Below are 18,907 nucleotides of genomic sequence, written 5' to 3'. Positions count from 1 at the left end.
ATAAGCTTTCGTGGGTAAAAACCTCACTTCTTCAGATGCATCAGTGAAGTTTTTACCCACGAAAGCTTATGCCCAAATAAATCTGTTAGTCTTTAAGGTGCCACCAGACTCCTTGTTGTTGTTATATTCCAGGAATCTCTTTGAACAAATCATTGTATTTCTATGCACAAACTATACCCTGAAAATATAGTTATGAAATGAACAATATACAGGACCTGAATTTAAAAAATGTTGAGCCCTGATAGTTCCAACAGAAGTTTGAAATCCGCTATCTCCCAGATTTTAAAGAACTTCCTTTTCAATGGTAGAAACAACTGTATCTATTACTATTGTTACCCTTTTAACAGACTTTAGAACCGAGTTATGAATTCTGTGCAATTACCCTATCACAACCAGAGTAACACCATGCTGTATATCCAGCTTACACCCCGAGGGCTCATAAAGATGCCATATTTGGATGTATGCTGTACTTACCTGGCATTCATATGGATAGCAAGATCGTATGTTCACATAAATTCTGATCTTGAAATCCTCACTCAGGCAAAATTCTCACAATAGAAGTTTTTCCTGCACATGGGTTTCAAGGTTTTGCCCAGAGTTAATGTTCCTTGTCTAGGCATAACTAAAGATAGGGATGGTCCAAATCTTGGTCGAAGCTTTGTGGAGACAAGGCAAGATCCTGGTGTAAATCAGCATAAATCTATTGATTTTAAACTACACCAGCTGAAGTGCAGGCCCACTAGATTCTGTTAAATCTAGAAATGAGATCAGTTGCCTCTTAAATCTTTATGAAGCTTCATGGTAGAAAAATATGTAAGTTTATGAAACTTCTGTATACCAGCTGGCTAATTTGTTTTTGTTTTTAAATTCTTTACAGGATGCACTTAACTGCAATTTATGTAATGTGTTCTGATGCCTAATCTAGTCCTTACTTTAGTGAGCATTTATAGATTCTTTCCAAAAAGTGAAACTAGGATATAGTAGAATGTTTACATACTGGAGAACTCATCCTTTTACCAAGACCAAAGCTAACTTTTCCATGAAAGTGTCTCATTACTGAAGAATTGAGCTTCAGTGCATTTTGTTTGGTGTTTATGTCTAGCAGAAGCAGTTTCATGTTGCAGCAGCAATTCCTGACACTGGATAAGAATCTGAGAGTGAATAAGAAAAAAAACCAATTGTTGCACAAAGCTTTTCACTTAACTTGTCAGCATCTACAGAAAAGGAGTTTCTAGCTTCTGCTTCTTGTAGAAAATATTCTTTAGCAAAAGGAAAGCCAATTTTGTCTAAAAATAGGGTTAATTTTCAGTCCATTTTGCAGTCCAAATTTCAGTTACCTTCATTATTATGCAAGATGGACGATTCATTTTTGTACTGTACCATTAATGCTTGAGTTGTATAACTTCAGACATAGGTTGGAATCTTGTGTTCCTGTTTTTGTTTGTTTGGGCAGTATTAACCCTTTAGTATTCAAGTTCTGTGTTATTTTACTTAAATGTCAGAAAAAAAAAATCTTTCATGGAAAAGGAATAGATAGCAGTATTAAATGCAGCTGACCAGGTGGTTAAGTGAAGAAGACATATGGTTTAAAAATTACAGTTACAGGTCTTAAGCAGGCTCTAATAATTCCCTTTAAACTATGTCTCTGTGTGTAAAACTGATGCTTGTAAAGTATTGAGAATTCATGGAACCTTTTGTGCTCAAAAGGCCTAAGCCAGTACCCAAGGAAGTCAATGGGGATCTTTTTGTTCATTGAGCATTGGATCAGGTCACAGTAACCTCTTATAAATACCAAAATTTACGTGGCCTCTCAGATCCAAAACTGATTACATGTAACCTGTTTTTTATCTGTTACGTCCCAGAAGGAGTGTAAGTTCCTTGTACAATATAAAAAAGAATTGTTTTAGACTCCAGTGAGTATATTATGCCTCTTCACAAAAATAAACCATTGTTTTAGTTTAATCAAGTCTACACGCTGAGGGAAATATATACTTTTGTAGTGTACATCTAAAAGCATTGCTTTATCTCAGTGCTTTACATGGAGAAATGTCCTCTGTGCTGTTTAATCACAACAAAGTCTAAGTACAGCACTAGATAAAATTATACTTTTCCTTTTTTGTTAGTCTTCTTACTTAGGCCTATGCTATAATGGTGCCTAAAAACATTTCCAAACCTTCTGAGAACCATCATGCAAAATAGTTGGGAACACTTAACAAAAAGGAAGACCATCTGACTGCATGTCATCTTCTGTTTTAAAAAGCAACAGAGGGTCCTGTGGCACCTTTAAGACTAACAGAAGTATTGGAGCATAAGCTTTCGTGGGTGAATGCCCACTTCATCAGACGTCTTGCGTCTGATGAAGTGGGCATTCACCCACGAAAGCTTATGCTCCAATACTTCTGTTAGTCTTAAAGGTGCCACAGGACCCTCTGTTGCTTTTTACAGATTCAGACTAACATGGCTACCCCTCTGTTACTATCTTCTGTTTTGTTGGTTTTGGCATCACCTCAGGATTTCAGGAAAGGTTAGGGGAAGCAGGAGAAGAAATGCCCTCAATCAGACATCAGAGATGGATGTGATTTTCCTTTTTGAAAACAGAGAAACCATTCAGTTGCTTTTTTGGGGATGATTTGCTGGGATATCACCAGTGCCTTCATTTCAGGGCTTCTAGTATGATATCATAGGAATGTAATCTCATGATGATATGAAAGTATTCACATCATCCTGCTTATCATATTGTGCTGGCAGCTTAGCCTGCATTTTTGTGGTACTGAGAATAGTGGGTTTCATCCATAGATCTCAAAGAGCATTACAAAGGTAGGTAGATAATTATACCCCTTTTTTCAGATAGGGAGGTAGTGGTAAAGAGAGTTAGACATATGAGGTTCCTAAGAGAAGGCATACATATGGTTCTGATATCTGGTAGGAATGACATTTTTGGAGTGTTTAGCTCACTTGCATTAATATCTCAGCAATTTAAACTGCCCCTATTTTCTTTTGGTTGAGAAAATTATCAGATGATTAAATCACAAATTTCCTTAGAAATTCCCTAAACATTCTAGCTTGAATGACCTGCAGAAATGACCTGCATTCCAAAATTCCTTTGTGAATTAGGGGCATAAATATATATATATTAGCTACTGCAGAAATGAAAATGTTTCCCACCAACTGTTGTGGCCCTGACCCTTGATTACCTTGAGAACCTGTAACAGGACGGTACCTGGGATTTAAATTTAGCATACATATTAACATTGAGATGTCTTTCAGCCAGGTTTTCATATCTTAATTCTCCGAGGACATGTCCGTATCAGTTTCTGAGATCCTGACCAATCTTTCCACAGAGGGGTTTAAAACCACAAAATGATATTGGTCCCTGTTGGATGATTATCACACAGCCCAGCATACGGTTTTGTCATTTTTATCTTTTCCATGGTATGGCAGCTGTTGATATATGGTTGAAACACAGCTCACAAACTCTCACTACTTTTTCTTTCATTCCTCAGTGCTACTTGTTCCTTGTGAATAAATTGGTTAAATTTATACCAAATGATGTTTGGGAAGATAATAGAATAAAGTTTCTACACCAACATTCAGAATCATTTTATATTGTGGTGGATGTCCACTCTTTTGAATGAGTTGCCATCTGAGTTGTTAATGATGACTTTGAAAGGGATGGAACAATTACAAACAAGCAAGGAAATTCTGAAAAATGAGTTCATGGAGCAGTGGGGGGAATTTGACTTTAGTTTTTAATAATACAGCACAACAAACTGGTTTAAAATGAGGCCAAAGTATTTTGCTTATGAGAGTCCTTCTACCAAGCCAACTACTTGCTTGACCCAATGACTGGGAGGGCCTATAACTGCTGTATTGCTTTGGTGCCAAAACGGATCAAAAAAGCACATGAATCAGAAAGATTCAGTACCATTTATTCACAAAAAGACTTCTCCAAAAAGTTGTGACAAACTATGTGCTGTTAACACAGAAGTAGATGATAGCGAAGGGACACATTTGAACAGAAAACAAATGACAGGTTAATTAGCATTTCCACACCAAAATAGGCATCCTGTTACATGAACAACACTCGGTATTGGCCAAATGCAAGGATTTGAAATCGGGTCCGTTGGTTAAAAATAAAAAAATATTAAAGAGGAAAAAGCAGGAGAAAAGATAATACAAAAAGATAAAATAAATGTATTCAAATTAAAATAGCAGCAGTCCCAAACTTACAGCAAAATGGATGTCAAAATGCTGTAAAGAAACTTTTTGTCTGAAGGATTATCGCTTCCAGTAAATGGAATATAGCTTTTCTTGTGACCTTTGCCCATGTTTCTGGACAAGCAGCGTTCCACTTTTGCTCTGTGTGGTACTGATGGAGTTTCCTGAAGCTTCACAAGATGGCTTTAATCACAGTACAAAATATGAAACTGTGTTGCAATGACTGATGGCCCATGGATGCTATGTAATGGTTATAGGGTCTACAACTGCAAAGGGTCTTATATTCCTTCTCTCAAAGGACAAATTCCCACATTGTAGAGGCCCTAGGAACCTGGAACCCAATTCAACAGCCATTCCTTTCTCAAGCATTTAGGCTTGGTGACTCTTCCCATCTCAGTCGCTATATAGAGTAAATGAGCTGTTCAGTATGACTTTAGGTGTCAGTGTGTCTCATGAAGTAGACCGGTCCCTGACCGACTAAACATCAGAGACCTGGGGGAGTAAGTATTGAGCCCTCCTTGGTTGACCACTCCATTTCAGAGGTGAGGAGGCAAGGAGACAAAAGTGCCATTAAATAAATAAATAAATAAAAAAAAAAGAAAAGCCAGGTGGCCTGCAAAAAGAATGGCAAATGAGGAGATGGAAGGGCTGCCCCAACAACCCTAGTGTGATGGTGAGAGAGGCCTTCCTTTCACTTATTATGCTGCACAGCAATGGTCAGGAGGGAGGGGAAATGTTTTCTCCTCACTCCAACACAATATCTTATTTTTAACCTTGACCCCTATGCCAGTCTGAGTCTTTTCTTATCTCGTCTCTTCTCTCTATTTCTGCTGGAATATTTCCCAGCTGCATATGCAGTCATTTGTAGCAGGGCAAACAACCAGGCCTGAGATTTACTTGTAATAGAACAAGAGAGCTGGAGATTTCTTTTGCCCGAGTTCTTCCAGGCAGGAGAAGAAGGGATGTGTTTTGCAACTCCTTGCCACAGTGCTTATTTTGTATGGGTTGGTCGTTCTGCAGTACCAGATGATAGTTCAGCCTGTTCTGAAATCAGTACCTGGGCCTTCACTGTTTAAAAGGCTGCAAATATATATTGTGTGGGAATTATCATTAAACACTTAGAAAGATTCTCAAGCTCTTAGGAAGCTATAGTTAATCTATCTCCAGTATTAAGCAGTTTTGCAAGTGATGTTAATTAGGCTTGGAAGGATTAGATTTTTATCAGTAAATGTCAGTAAACGTTGATTTCACTGTGTACACACAAAGATGAAAATTTTTTCAATTGATAATAATTGAAATCTACAAATAGGCAAAATAAGAAAAATGTTGCTTGAGAACTTATTTAGGAACAAAATCTAGTGATTTTTAGATGGTTGATATTGGCTTGTTACAAATGGATTAGTGAATGAATAGTACAAAAGTTACTATTTGTTGTATATTTTGATATTTGATGTTGACAATTTGTGTTTTAATGGGTTGTAAAGCTTTAAATTGTTGAATCTCAACGTTTATTGTCATTAAATAATGACAATTTGAATCTCCCCCCCATGTCCCACAATTATGAAAATTTTATTTGATAAAAATCCTTAAAAATAAACATCAATATTATCTATCAAAATTATTTTTAACAATGAGTTCTGCCAGGCTTAATGATGATGATAGACATTAGTCACTCAGATACCAGATGACTTAAAGGAACACTAACAACTTTGAACATCACACTTTTGTCTGTAAAAGTATTATCTATTACTGTTGCAAATAACAAGATTACTGTAATTAAAAACAGGGCTTTCCCTCTTCTTGTCAGCTTCAGAATTCATTTGCTTTATACCTTTGACAACTCTTCTTATATAATCACCTTCACTGTTTTCCCCTATATGTGGTTTGCCATGAGATTTCTTTGGGTCTGTCACACAGCAACAGGGGAAAAATATATATTTTAAATAGGAAAGCATTTGCAAAACCACAAACATTGGCAAGGGGATTCAGAGACAGCTGTAGTACCTGAAACAGCTTCTCTTTTTGCAGCTGACTAGATTTCAAGTTGATAGTGCTTCTTTTAAATTGGTTCTCCTCCAGTTTTCCCATTCTGTAGACCATATTGTAAAAGAGATCCTGCGATCCTTTCCCAGGACTGCAATTTTTCTCCTTCCTGCCCCCTTCCATCCCTATACCATCTTGGGTTCTCAAAATATTTCATTGGGTGAATCACTGAGGAACAGGGCTCCATAGTCCACTGGTGATGTGCAGACAATAGTTTGAGAACAACTATTTTAAATGTTTCCCTTATATAAACCTATGGTAACAGGGTGAACTGGTAAATTATAACAGCAGCTAATCTCATCCACAGAGGAATACAGGTAAGGTTCTGGCTAAGGGTCACTAAGGCTCTCGTGTTCTGTACGGCTCAAGTAGCAGTAACCACTAAATACATTTATCTCATGCAACAATCTACTTTAGAGATGTATAGAAAATATGCATCAGCATCATCTCAAATAAACAAATTACAGGACTAATTTACCAATAGTGCTTGTATCCTCGGGATAACTTTGTTTTTTATTTCATAGTCTAGAACTATTAGGACTCAGGGGGGTCTGAGGTTTGTAATGCCAAGACAAAACTATTGATCATGTTCTCTCTATAAATATTTTCAGTAAAAATTCTTTTCACAAGTAGTCCTCCAGTTTGAATTTCATTCCTGGGCAGTAATAACATAGGTTTTGTTTTGTTTTGTTTTTTGATCTGTTGTGTTCCTTCCTATAATCTGCAGATTTAACAACTTTGTGAAACACTGTCACTGTTTATATTGTATATTTAAATATCATCAGTTCTTTGTGATCAGCGGGCTACTTTGGAAAGCAAACTCCTTTAAATCATTGTTGGTTACTGAGGAAGAATGACATTCTGTTAAATAAAATATGACCAAATGAAAATTAAAATACATATATTTTTGTTTGTACACAAGTGTGTTTGTCAGCCAGCTTGTGTTAAAATGTGTGTGGAGGAAATACTTTGCTTGAATGGGTTGTAACTGACATGTTAAGAACAAGGAGAAATAATTGAGTGGAAAAATCAACATTTGTGTTAACTCTGGTGATATTGGATGACACTTTAACAATTCAGTAGTAGGTGTTAGAGAGGTGGCACATTTTCACAATACTGTTATGTGCTGACACTTATTGGAAAAGCGTGAAATCTGGTCATCAATATATTCACAGATGAAAAACACCAGGAAATGTATCCCAGGAAAAGGTCATTCTTGTCAATAGAACTAGCTCCTTCATCTCTCAACCTGCTCTTTCCTACTTCGCTGCTGTGTACCGTATCTTATCTTCCTTTCACATTTATTGGCATTACATCTGGGTAGGAGAGCCAGGAAGGGCAGAGTCTGATGTTACATCACTTTAAAGCTAGAATAACTCCACTGAAGTCAGCTTCTCCAAGACACTGATATTGTTCCTATGAAAAGTTTCAGAGTGGTAGCCGTGTTAGTCTGTATCAGCAAAAACAATGAGGAGTCCTTGTGGCACCTTAGAGACTACACATTTATTTGGGCATAAGCTTTCGTGGGCTAGAACCCACTTCATCAGATGCATGGAGTGGAAAATACAGGAGCAGGTATATATACATGAAAGGATGGGAGTTGCCTTACCCATTGTGAGGTCAGTCTAACAAGACAGCAGGATACCAAGGGAGGAAAAATAACTTTTGAAGTGGTAATGAGAGTAGCCCATTTCAGACAGTTGACAAGAAGGTGTGAGTAACAGTAGGGGGAAATTAGTATTGGGAGAATTAGGTTTAGGTTTTGTAATGACCCAACCTCTCCCAGTCTTTATTCAGGCCTAATCTGATGGTGTCCAGTTTGCAAATTAATTCCAGTTCTGCAGTTTCACGTTGGAGTCTGTTTTTGAAGTTTTTGTTGTTGAAGAATTGCCACTTTTAGGTCTGTTATTGAGTGATCAAAGAGATTGAAGTGTTCTGCTACTGGTTTTTGAATGTTATGATTCCTGATGTCAGATTTGTGTCCATTTATTCTTTTGCGTAGAGACCGTCTGGTTTAGCCAATGTACATGGCAGAGGGGCATTGCTGGCACATGATGGCATATATCACATTAGTAGATGTGCAGGTGAATGAGCCCCTGATGGTGTGGCTGATGTGGTTAGGTCCTATGATGGTGTCCCTTGAATAGATATGTGGACAGAGTTGGCACCAGGGTTTGTTGCAGGGTTTGGTTCCTGGGTTGGTGTTTTTGTTGTGTGGTGTGTAGTTGCTGATGAGTATTTGCTTCAGGTTGGGGGGCTGTTTGAAAGCGAGGACTGGCCTGTCTTCCAAGATCTGTGAAAGTGAGAGATCCGCCTTCAGAATAGATTGTAGATCCTTGATGATGCGCTGGAGAAGTTTTAGTTGGGGAAGTGTAGGTGACGGCTAGTGGCATTCTGTTGCTTTCTTTGTTGGGCCTGTCTTGTAGTAGGTGACTTCTGGGTACCCTTCTGGCTCGGTCAATCTGTTTCTTCACTTCATCAGGTGGGTATTGTAGTTTTAAGAACGCTTGATAGAGATCCTGTAGGTGTTTGTCTCTGTCTGAGGGATCGGAGCAAATGCGGCTGTATCTTAGAGCTTGGCTGTAGACAATGGATTGTATGATGTGGTCTGGATGAAAGCTGGAGGCATGTAGGTAAGTATAGCGAGCAGTAGGTTTCTGGTATAGGGCGGTGTTTATGTGACCATCGCTTATTAGCACTGTAATGTCTAGGAAGTGGACCTCTTGTGTGGACTGGTCCAGGCTGAGGTTGATGGTGGGGTGGAAATTATTGAAATCTTGGTGGAATTCCTCAAAGGCCTCCTTCCCATGGGTCCAGATGATGAAGATGTCATCAATGTAGCGCAAGTAGAGTAGGGGCGTAAGGGGACCAAAGCTGAGGAAGCGTTGTTCTAAGTCAGCCATAAAAATGTTGGCATACTGTGGGGCCATGCGGGTACCCATAGCAGTCCCGCTGGCTTGAAGGTATAAATTGTCCCCAAATCTGAAATAGTTGTGGGTGAGGACAAAATCACAAAGTTCAGCCACCAGGTTTGCCGTGATGGTATTGGGGATGCTATTCCTGATGGCTTGTAGTCCATCTTTGTGTGGAATGTTCATGTAGAGAGCTTCTACATCCATAGTGACTAGGATGGTGTTTTCTGGAAGATCACCAAAGGATTTTAGTTTCCTCAGGAAGTCAGTGGTGTCTCGAAGACAGCTGGGAGTGCTGGTAGCTTAGGGCCTGAGGAGAGAGTCTACATAGCCAGATAATCCTGCTGTCAGGGTGCCAGTGCCTGAGATGATGGGGGGTGTCCAGGATTCCCAGGTTTATGGATTTTGGGTAGCAGATAGAATACCCCTGGTCGGGGCTCTAGGGTTGTGTCAGTGTAGATGTGTTCCTGTGCTTCTTTAGGGAGTTTCTTGAGCAGATGGTGTAGTTTCTTTTGGTAACCCTCAGTGGGATCGGAGGGTAATGGCTTGTAGAATGTGGTGTCAGAGAGTTGTCTAGCAGCCTCTTGTTCATATTCCGACCTATTCATGATGACTACAGCACCTCCTTTGTCAGCCTTTTTTATTATGATGTCAGAGTTGTTTCTGAGGCTGTGGATGGCATTGTGTTCTGCACAGTTGAGGTTATGGGGCAAGTGATATTGCTTTTCTATGAAAAGCAACATAGCAGTGGTGAAGAGGTTGAAACAGTGTTTGCACAACAGCATCATCACTTCCTATCCTCTTGATTCATCCCAGATTCCAGTGTGCTAGTGATGGCTGATTTTTTAAGATGTAGTCATGTGTTTGGCTGATGACTTCAAACATTTATCTCATGTCACTTTTGCAATCCTTTTTCCCTTTAGGCTTATGGATATCTAATCAAATTTTTTTTTTTACAGTTTCTTTTATCTAGGTTTTTAGCATGCAGAGATCAAAAAGCTACTCTTTGCAATTTTACATTGTGACTGTAAGCTCAACCATATCCTAAATTTAATGATGAGCTTCAGCAGCATTCCTTGTTTAAATGTTGGTAAGGTCCAATCTCCAAGGTCAGTTCTGATTGCCTGGCTACTTTTTAAAAAAATATTTATAATATCCTCACTACCCTTCCAGGGAAATATATTTTTACAATTTCCACAAGCTCAGTCATTGTTCTATATGCAATGCATATACAATCACTGCTCCAGTAATTCACTGTATCACTAGACATATGGATGGAATTTTCAAAAAGGCTCAGTGTTGGCCTAATTCTGCTTCCATTAACTTCAGTGGTAGCAGAATTAGACCAACACTGAGGTTTTTTGCCTATAATAGAGAATTACACTGCTACAAATTACAACCATTTTAGGTTGTAATGGTATGTACCTTGTGTTCACACCACCCATCCTGGCTCTTGGAGACCTGGTCAACACATCGCCACAACACTCCATTCTCTATCTGAGTCCCAGTGCATTGTGGGTACTTATGCCATAGTGCCCAGTTTGTAAAACTAGCAAACCACATCTGGGAGAGATGCTGAGGCATTTTTTAATAAAATGAGAACAATATAAATTACTGTCGCTTTTTAAAATGTATAAAATAACATGTTTTGTAAAGAATTAAATGACAGAGAGATTCTTTGGTTTTACACACAAGAAAAACCTCATTCTGCTTGTACTGCACCTTATAAAAGTGAAGACTCAAACTGCACTAGCATGCAGGAGTACAGAAGCCATAGTGGTCATTGAAGGGGTTGCTGGAACATTGTGGTTTAGACTGGGAGGAATAACTACCAATGGTGCAACTGCCACACCAGTGTTTCCTGCCTATATTAGAACGGCAACAGTCCAGGATACTACAGTGGAGAACCTTGTTTTGAACAAATGCAATTGCAATGGTAATGGCAAGCACCCCTGTGTGAGGTCATCAATCGTGATACAAGTAAGGCAGATGTGTGCACTGCCACAATTCTCTAATATAGGCAAGGCTTTACTTTAGTCTTATCAGCTGCATGGGTAACCTGATGATGCTGGTTCCATTATCAGTGAAGTTCCTACATGCTGGGCTATGGAGAAAAATAAATGTAACACATCAATACTTCTTCAACATACTTGTACATGGTTGGCGGGTTAAGAGCATTTTTAGTAGCTGAACCTTGACTAACATAGTGTCACCACCTTCCCTCTGGATAGATAACAGACTGGTTTTTTCCCTTCATCCATCATCTTAAACAGCTGATGCTAGTCAGCCAGCTCGACATCTGAAAGAATATCCATCTGATAATATTATCATGAGGGCCAAGGTGGGAGATCTTTTAAGGACATCAGTCCTGAGTTAATGGGACAAGTTGTTGTCCCTCCTCCCATATGCACATAATCATCTGCTCTATTTACTTGTGCACTTTTCTGATTAATTTTAATGATGCCTCTCCCACCCCAAGCTTGTAGAAGAGAAGTCAGATTATTTCCTAGTAATGAAAGTTTGCTTGTGTGCTATTAACAAAAAAAAAAAAAAGGGTCCCAAATTGTACTTTCACCAGAGCTTCATTGGATTTAGTAATTTTATGTGCTATGAGCAGTCATTTGATTGGACAGTAACATTATTTTAACCTCATATCCTCTATCAGATTTTTTTTTCCTGTGGTTGATAATAAGCCCTACACTAATTTTCAAAAAAATTGAAATGTAAAAGCAAATTTACTGTATCTGTGTTTGCACCTGTTTTGTGCTTGTTATTCTCAAACATTCTGGGCAATTGAGTGTTGCTTGCATGAATGTTTATAGAACTCACATTCTAAGCTTGCATGCTTGAGGATTTGTACAAATTAGTTCATTTTTATATGGGATGGGACTCTGCTTGACAGAGCAGGGAACCAAGTTCTCAAAACTCCTCTCCAGAGCTCTGGTACAGAGATGAAACAAGAACATAATAATGGCCATTCTGGGTCAGATCAAAGGTCCATCTAGTACAGTATCCTGTCTTCCAACAGTGGCCAATGCCAGGTGCCCAAGAGGGAATGAACAGAACAGGTGATCATCTAGTGATCCATCCCCTATCACCCATTCCTAGCTTCTGACAGACAGAGGCTAGGGACCCCATCCTGGCTAATAGCCATTGATGGACCAATCCTCCATTAACTTATCTAGTTCTTTTTTTGAGTCCTGTTATAGTCTTGGCCTTCAGAACATCTCCTGGCAAGAAGTTCCACAGGTCGACTGTGCACTGTGTGAAGAAATACTTCCTTTTGTTTGTTTTAAACCTGCTGCCTATTAATTTCATTTGGTGACCCCTAGTTCTTGTGTTCTGAGAAGGAGTAAATAACACTTTCTTATTTACTTTCTCCACACCAGTCATGATTTTATAGACCTCTGTCATATCCCCCCTTAGTCGTTTCTTTTCCAAGCTGAAAAGTCCCAGTCTTATTAATCTCTCCTCATATGGCAGCCGATCCATACCCCTAATCATTTTTGTTGCCCTTTTCTGAACCATTTCCAATTCCAATACATCTTTTTTGAGATGGGTCGACTACATCTGCACCATGGATTTATATAGAGGCAGTATGATATTTTCTGTCTTATTTTCTATCCCTTTCTTAATGATTCCCAACCCAGACTTCACCCATGGCTGTGAAGAAGGCAGTTTACTAATTTATCTGGGGAGGGGCAACTTTCCTACTACCTTTTACGACAACCTTCAGGAATGCTGAGTGATCACCACCTTCATCTCATTCTGTCAGGGCACGGCCAGTCACTGGCCTATTGCCCCGATTTACAAAAAGTTCTCAGAGTGGGAAGCTCCTTCTCCTTTTCCCTCTCCCCTCTTCTGAACCAGTGAGGTGGGGAGCAGTTCACTCTTTCTGAGCTCTGGTCCTGAGAACCATCCCAGAAACCCTTGCATGGTTAACCCACTCAACCAATATAAGTGTCAACATTTTTTATTTCCATTGTTAGTGGATAGTCACATATAAGACAAAGCATTTTAAAAAGTTTTAAAATTATGCCAGATGAAAATGTTGGTGATACCAGGGCATTGTGTTTCTCTTGGGGTTTTTTTGTATATCACACTTTTGCTGCTGATGCCATGCTTACTAGAAATAGCAAGAACAGTTTGACAGCTTGAAGTAATCTAGATAACAGCCGAGATACTCTCCTATGTATTGGTCTATCAGCTGGAAATTTTTTGCTCACGAGGGTTTTACATTATTATTAGGTCCACTTAATGGTCATATTACAAAGGCCTAAAGAAGAAAAAGAGTGAGCAGCCTGTTTACACAAAGAATCGGAGAGGGGGGGGGAGGAAAGGAGCTAAGAACACAATTTGTGTTTGCTTTTTCCTGCCTCCACTCTATATTTCTTGGAGATGTTGCTTTCTTTTCTTATTGTTTAAAAATCATAGCCTTTGTACATGCCCTATTCAGTAATATAAAGATGATTTTACTTTTAACTATACAAATTCCAGGTGCATAGTCACTCTCAAACCTAATAGCAGCTTATGTTCATGTAGTGCTTTTCCTTCTAAAGAACCCCACAGCATTTATTGATTAAACTTAACCTTAGAGTAACCCTACAGGAGGGGTGAAAGTGTTTGGAAAAACTTTGCAAGGAGACTCTTGTGGGGTTTCCAATGCATTCTCACTTCAAGAAATGAGGTTTGCAGCCTCCCTCAAGCATCATGATCTTCAAATCCCAGAAGCCAGGATAGTAGAAGACATGGAGGGGTAGTGAAAGCTGCTAGGAGTTTATGTAAGTTAGTTAAGCTTGGAATCAGTATGCTGTGGGAAAAGGATAGCAGCCTGTTCTCAAATCTGTAGACACCCAACCATGTTCATTTCTTGTGGACGGTATCCTGTGGACTTGCAGGGAAAGGGGGAATATGCTGCAGAGCCACTGCTCCTTCTCTTCTCCTGGTTTGATGGCCAATCTGCCCTTTAATTAGTCCTCATTGGCCCCCTTTGTGCTGCAGTATGGAAGGAAATAATTGGCGCTGAGGATAATATAATAGGAATTGCTTCACTCTCCACTGAAATCAAGCTGCCTCCCTGTGATTTTGGTTTTTTGTTTGTTTTCTTGTTTTATTTGGGGGTGGATGGGGTGAAGAAGGTGGGTCCCTTCCTCCACTCCTGCGTAACTCCTGGAATGGAGTTTACATAACCTAGCAGACTCTGAAAATCATTTTGACTGTATTATTCAAAGTTCACCTGTTTGAAATTATTAAATGTGAGCATTTCAGAAATGCATAACAATGCCAATTTTCTATCTAGTTTCCTTTCCCTGGAAGCACCTTATCAGTGTAACATCAAATCTAGGTTGACAGAAATCTTACACCTCTGCAAAGATAATAAAATGCAAATAGCGTAGTTTAGCTTGAGTATTTTCCCCTAGAAAATATAATTTTCCCTTCTCATTATTTTCCCTTGAGCAAAAAACAAACACTAATAACATGATTGCTGTCACTTTGGGCTGAAATAATAGGTTGCTGATTACAAATGACCAGCAGGAACTGGCATGCATTAGCGGAATGCTACATAACTGGGAGGGATAACTGCCTGTTGCATTTCACCATTACATATTTAGAGAACAGTATTTACATCAGTTGAGCTGGCTGCAGCGGGGCCTCTTTAACAGGAGGAAGTGGTGGCGGCAAAGTTCTCAAACAATGAGGGACCAAGGAGGCCATGCAAAGCATAACTCTTTGATGTGGGCTTGAGCTCCCCCAAACCTCTTTTTTATAAACTGTGCCTTCAGTGAGGTACATTTAAATGAAGAGAGGGCTCCATAGGGTCTCTTGCTGACTGACATATTAGCCCTAGAAAAAATAATCCATTCGTTTACTGACATATTATATAGAAGTCAGCCTACTGAAAAGCCTAGTTGGTGATTGCACGTTCTTCTTTATAAATTTGATTGACCTTCCTTGTGCCGATTTACCTCCTGGCAGCGAGTACCATATTTCAGCCAGCCTGTGTTTGATGAATGTGACTACCTTACGGCAGCACAGTTCTCCACATGGGGATCACCAGGAGGTGTCTGGCTGGGGAGGGAAGGGAGGAGCTTGAGGCTTTGAGCTTCCTTCCATTCCCAGGCTTTAGGGTTTTAGTACTAATTAATGAAAGGTTCATTTGAACAAGGTTAAGAGGTTTTGTCTTCCTTCTTGGTCTCTAATTCTACCTTCAGCCTTCCTTTGCAACTAACCAGATACTTCTCTCATCACTCGTGCCCATCCTCTTCTCACTTCTTAGATGGTTCCCTCTTGCTGACTCCTCACGGGCTATGTACATAGGCTGGCACTACCTCAGGCAGGGTAATGGCCTTGCAACTGGCATTCACTCTGTCTTAGCCGCCCTTTGAAAATCTTACAAACCCCAGGGCTTTTCTCTGTCCGATGTACTCTGGGATGAATTACATATAAACACATACACACACACCCCTTGATTCCAGGGCAACCAAGAAACTTGCAAGATTATGAAGAGAGCAAAGATTATTAGGCCCCAAAGCAAGGTATTTCAGCAAAGATCAGAGACCCGAGGACAGCTGGGGAGTAAAGCTCTCCTAATTGAGCCAATGATAAAAAATGTTCACTTCAGGCCAAATATTTAACTGAGGTGTGCGATGTTTCTTATTACTGTCTGACCAGTTAATCTGTGACACATGTAGGAAAGAAAAGCAATTTACCCTAGCAATGGGCACACCATATAATATTGAATAATTTATAAAATAAGCCTTGTCTCCCCTAGCAGATTCTGTATCCGTTGTCAGCAATGGGTACAGCTGCACCAGTGGTTTAAGTGCTTGTGTAGAAAGGGCTAAGCAGTATTCAACATAAGCACCAAATTTTCAGCATGTTCTTACCCAGACCTCCACTTTTCCAGGCATAAAACTGTTAGCACAGACAATTTGTGTGCACAGATAAGGACAAAGCTGGATTTAAAACACTGCAAAATATAGCTTAGAATCATAAAAATTAGAGCTAGAACAAGTCCTATAGGTCATTTTGTAAATCCCCTTTCAGTGTAGGCCTTCCACAGTCATCTTGGTCAACTCTGAACCAACCATGGTAGATTCGGACATCTAATGCACAAATGGAAATTCAAGGACTCCCCGGCGTACGAGTGTGGCTCCCCATGACAGATCATTAAACATATCACTATGTACTGCCTAATTTATTAATATGACAGAGGCATTACTGAAATAAATTCTGCTACTCCTGATATAGCCATTTGGCTCAATCAACTTCAGGTGAAATTGTAATTGCTGCTCTACACCAGCCACACAAAAGAAGTAGTGTAGGCTTGTTCTTTACAGCATGGTACTGCTTTCTCTGTTTTCAAATTATTCAAGTAACTGGGCTTTCACCACATCCTTGGGAGATTATGCCACAGCCTAGTACAGTCTAATTATTCCACAGTCTAATACATCTCAGTGTTCAGAAGTATTTCCTAATTTTCCCCATAAATGTCCCGTAGCTCACTTTCATCCAATTGCTCCTGTTTACATTGACCATCCACAGGCACAGCCGCCCACAGTTCCCAGTGGCCGCGGTTCACCATTCCCGGCCAATGGGAGCTGCGGGAAGGGGTGTGGGCCGCAGGAACATGCTGTCCGCCACTTCCCGCAGCTCCCATTGGCCGGGAATGGTGAACCACAGCCACTGGGAGCTGCGGGGGGCCGTGCTTGCAGATGCGCAATGTAAACAAAATGTCTCACGGCCCACCAGCGGATTACCCTGATGGGCCGTGTGCCGAAGGTTGCCGCCCCCGCCCCAGGTGAAGAGGGCAACCATATTTATTGTTATATTTTATTAATGTGTTACACTGGAAGGCATACAGCAGAAAATAAAGTGAACAAAGAGGTTTCATGTTGGAAAAGCTGGGAACAATGAATTTCAATGGGTCTCAAGATTTGAGTCAATAATCAGATTTTAAAAGTCTATGTATAGATGTCTCTGTCTATGCCTGTGTATATGCCTGTGTATTGCATATTCTATATGCACACAGATAATAATATAGTAGTTTTAGAGAAAGTTTCAGTTATCCTACATGATTAAATCGTAGCCAGAAGACTGCTGCCTGTTATATTAATCTTCCTAACTAGTTGTGTGGGCCATTTTTGGTAATGTCATAATCATATTTAAACCCTTATCACTTTCCTCCCTTGTCACAGAACATGGATACATCATTAGATACACATATGAAACAGACATTCAGTCACCTATCAAAGGCCTGTTCCAAAACTCACTGAAGTCAATGGGATCCTTCCACTCATTTCAATGGGCTTTGGATCGGGCCTTGTACAAATAAGGTAGGTGGGGAAATAATACAGGGAACAACAAATATTATAAATTTTGTCTCCTCTCTCATTTTTTAATTTAGATTTTTAAAAGTGAATGCTACATGAAATGCAACCACGTTCTGTATCTATTTCCTTCCTTCCCTCACCCCCAGAGTTACATTGTCCCTCCTTTCCTCTACTTTTAATAGCACCTCTCAAGTGCTTTTATCTTTTGCTCTGACCATCTTGAATGCCTCTGTAACTCACATGCTTTATACTGCTAGGGTGACCAGACAGCAAGTGTGAAAAATCGGGATGGGATGGGGGGTAATAGGAGCCTATATAAGAAAAAGACCCCAAAATCGGGACTGTCCCTATAAAATCGGGACATCTGGTCACCCTATATACTGCAGCATATGTGTGGCCAAAGAAGGGGAGAGAAGCAGTGGCGAGGAGGAAGAGACCTGGATTTTAGTTGGATCCTATATGTCTCTGCACAAGAGCAACTCTTCCAGAAGGATGTAGAAACATCTGGAAATAGGGTGTGGCAAATACTAGACATGCTCAGTAGCTGTTTTAAGCTGTATAGGAAGTTTTTGGTGTGGGTAATCTGCTTGGCAGGTCACATCTAGTCTCCCTCTGGGAGCTGAATCAGAGTGCAGAGGGGAAAGGTTATAAATACAGGAGTTACAAACAGCCTTTCAGACTCAGTGGTTGATCCATGCAGGAACACGAGATATCTCTGCTCGGAGAGACAGGTTCCAATCCCTCTACCACTTTGGACATGGGTCAGTGCTATTCTAGCTTTATTTACTAAAGAAGCCCTCCAATAGGATAATGTTTGGTTTTATGAACCCAGAGGGAGAGCTAGGGAGGAGCATTTGTCACCCCAGCAGCTAACAGCCTTGGAACTTACATTGAGCAGTCAGCTAATGGCTCTAAGTTGTCTCAATGAAAGAGAGAGACTGGGGCAGCACTTGGTGAGGTGGAAGTTTGTGAATTCTTACCTGACTTAGCTGGGCTTATGTGGAGATATAGTGCCCTATAGAGTCAGATCCTACAGAGATCCAGGGGATGGATATTTTATATGCTGATCCAAATCTGTGGACCATTTTGGATATAGGTTACAGGTTTCTGTTTCACCAACAATGGAGAGAACCAGTCAGCTCTTGACCCAAGGACTGCAATGCTGCTAGCCGTGGAGATCCCCAGTTGGTTGCTGACAAGGTTCTGAAGTGTCTGAAAGGACTGAGATGCTGCCATTCTCCTCAAGCTCTGAAGAGTCTGGGTGACACACATGTCATACTGTGGCCAGCCACACTATAAAGTCTGAGAAATAATCTCTGAGAGAAGCGGAGAGAGGAATGTGTCTATATGTGTGTGCTAACATATAGAAAATGTTATGTTGAAACCTCATTTGAATATGTG

This window comes from Terrapene carolina, unplaced genomic scaffold, assembly GCF_002925995.2.
Source record: "Terrapene carolina triunguis isolate 2854851 unplaced genomic scaffold, T_m_triunguis-2.0 Scaffold85, whole genome shotgun sequence".
NCBI lineage: Eukaryota > Metazoa > Chordata > Testudines > Emydidae > Terrapene > Terrapene triunguis.
Note: the sequence above shows the minus strand (reverse complement) of the source record.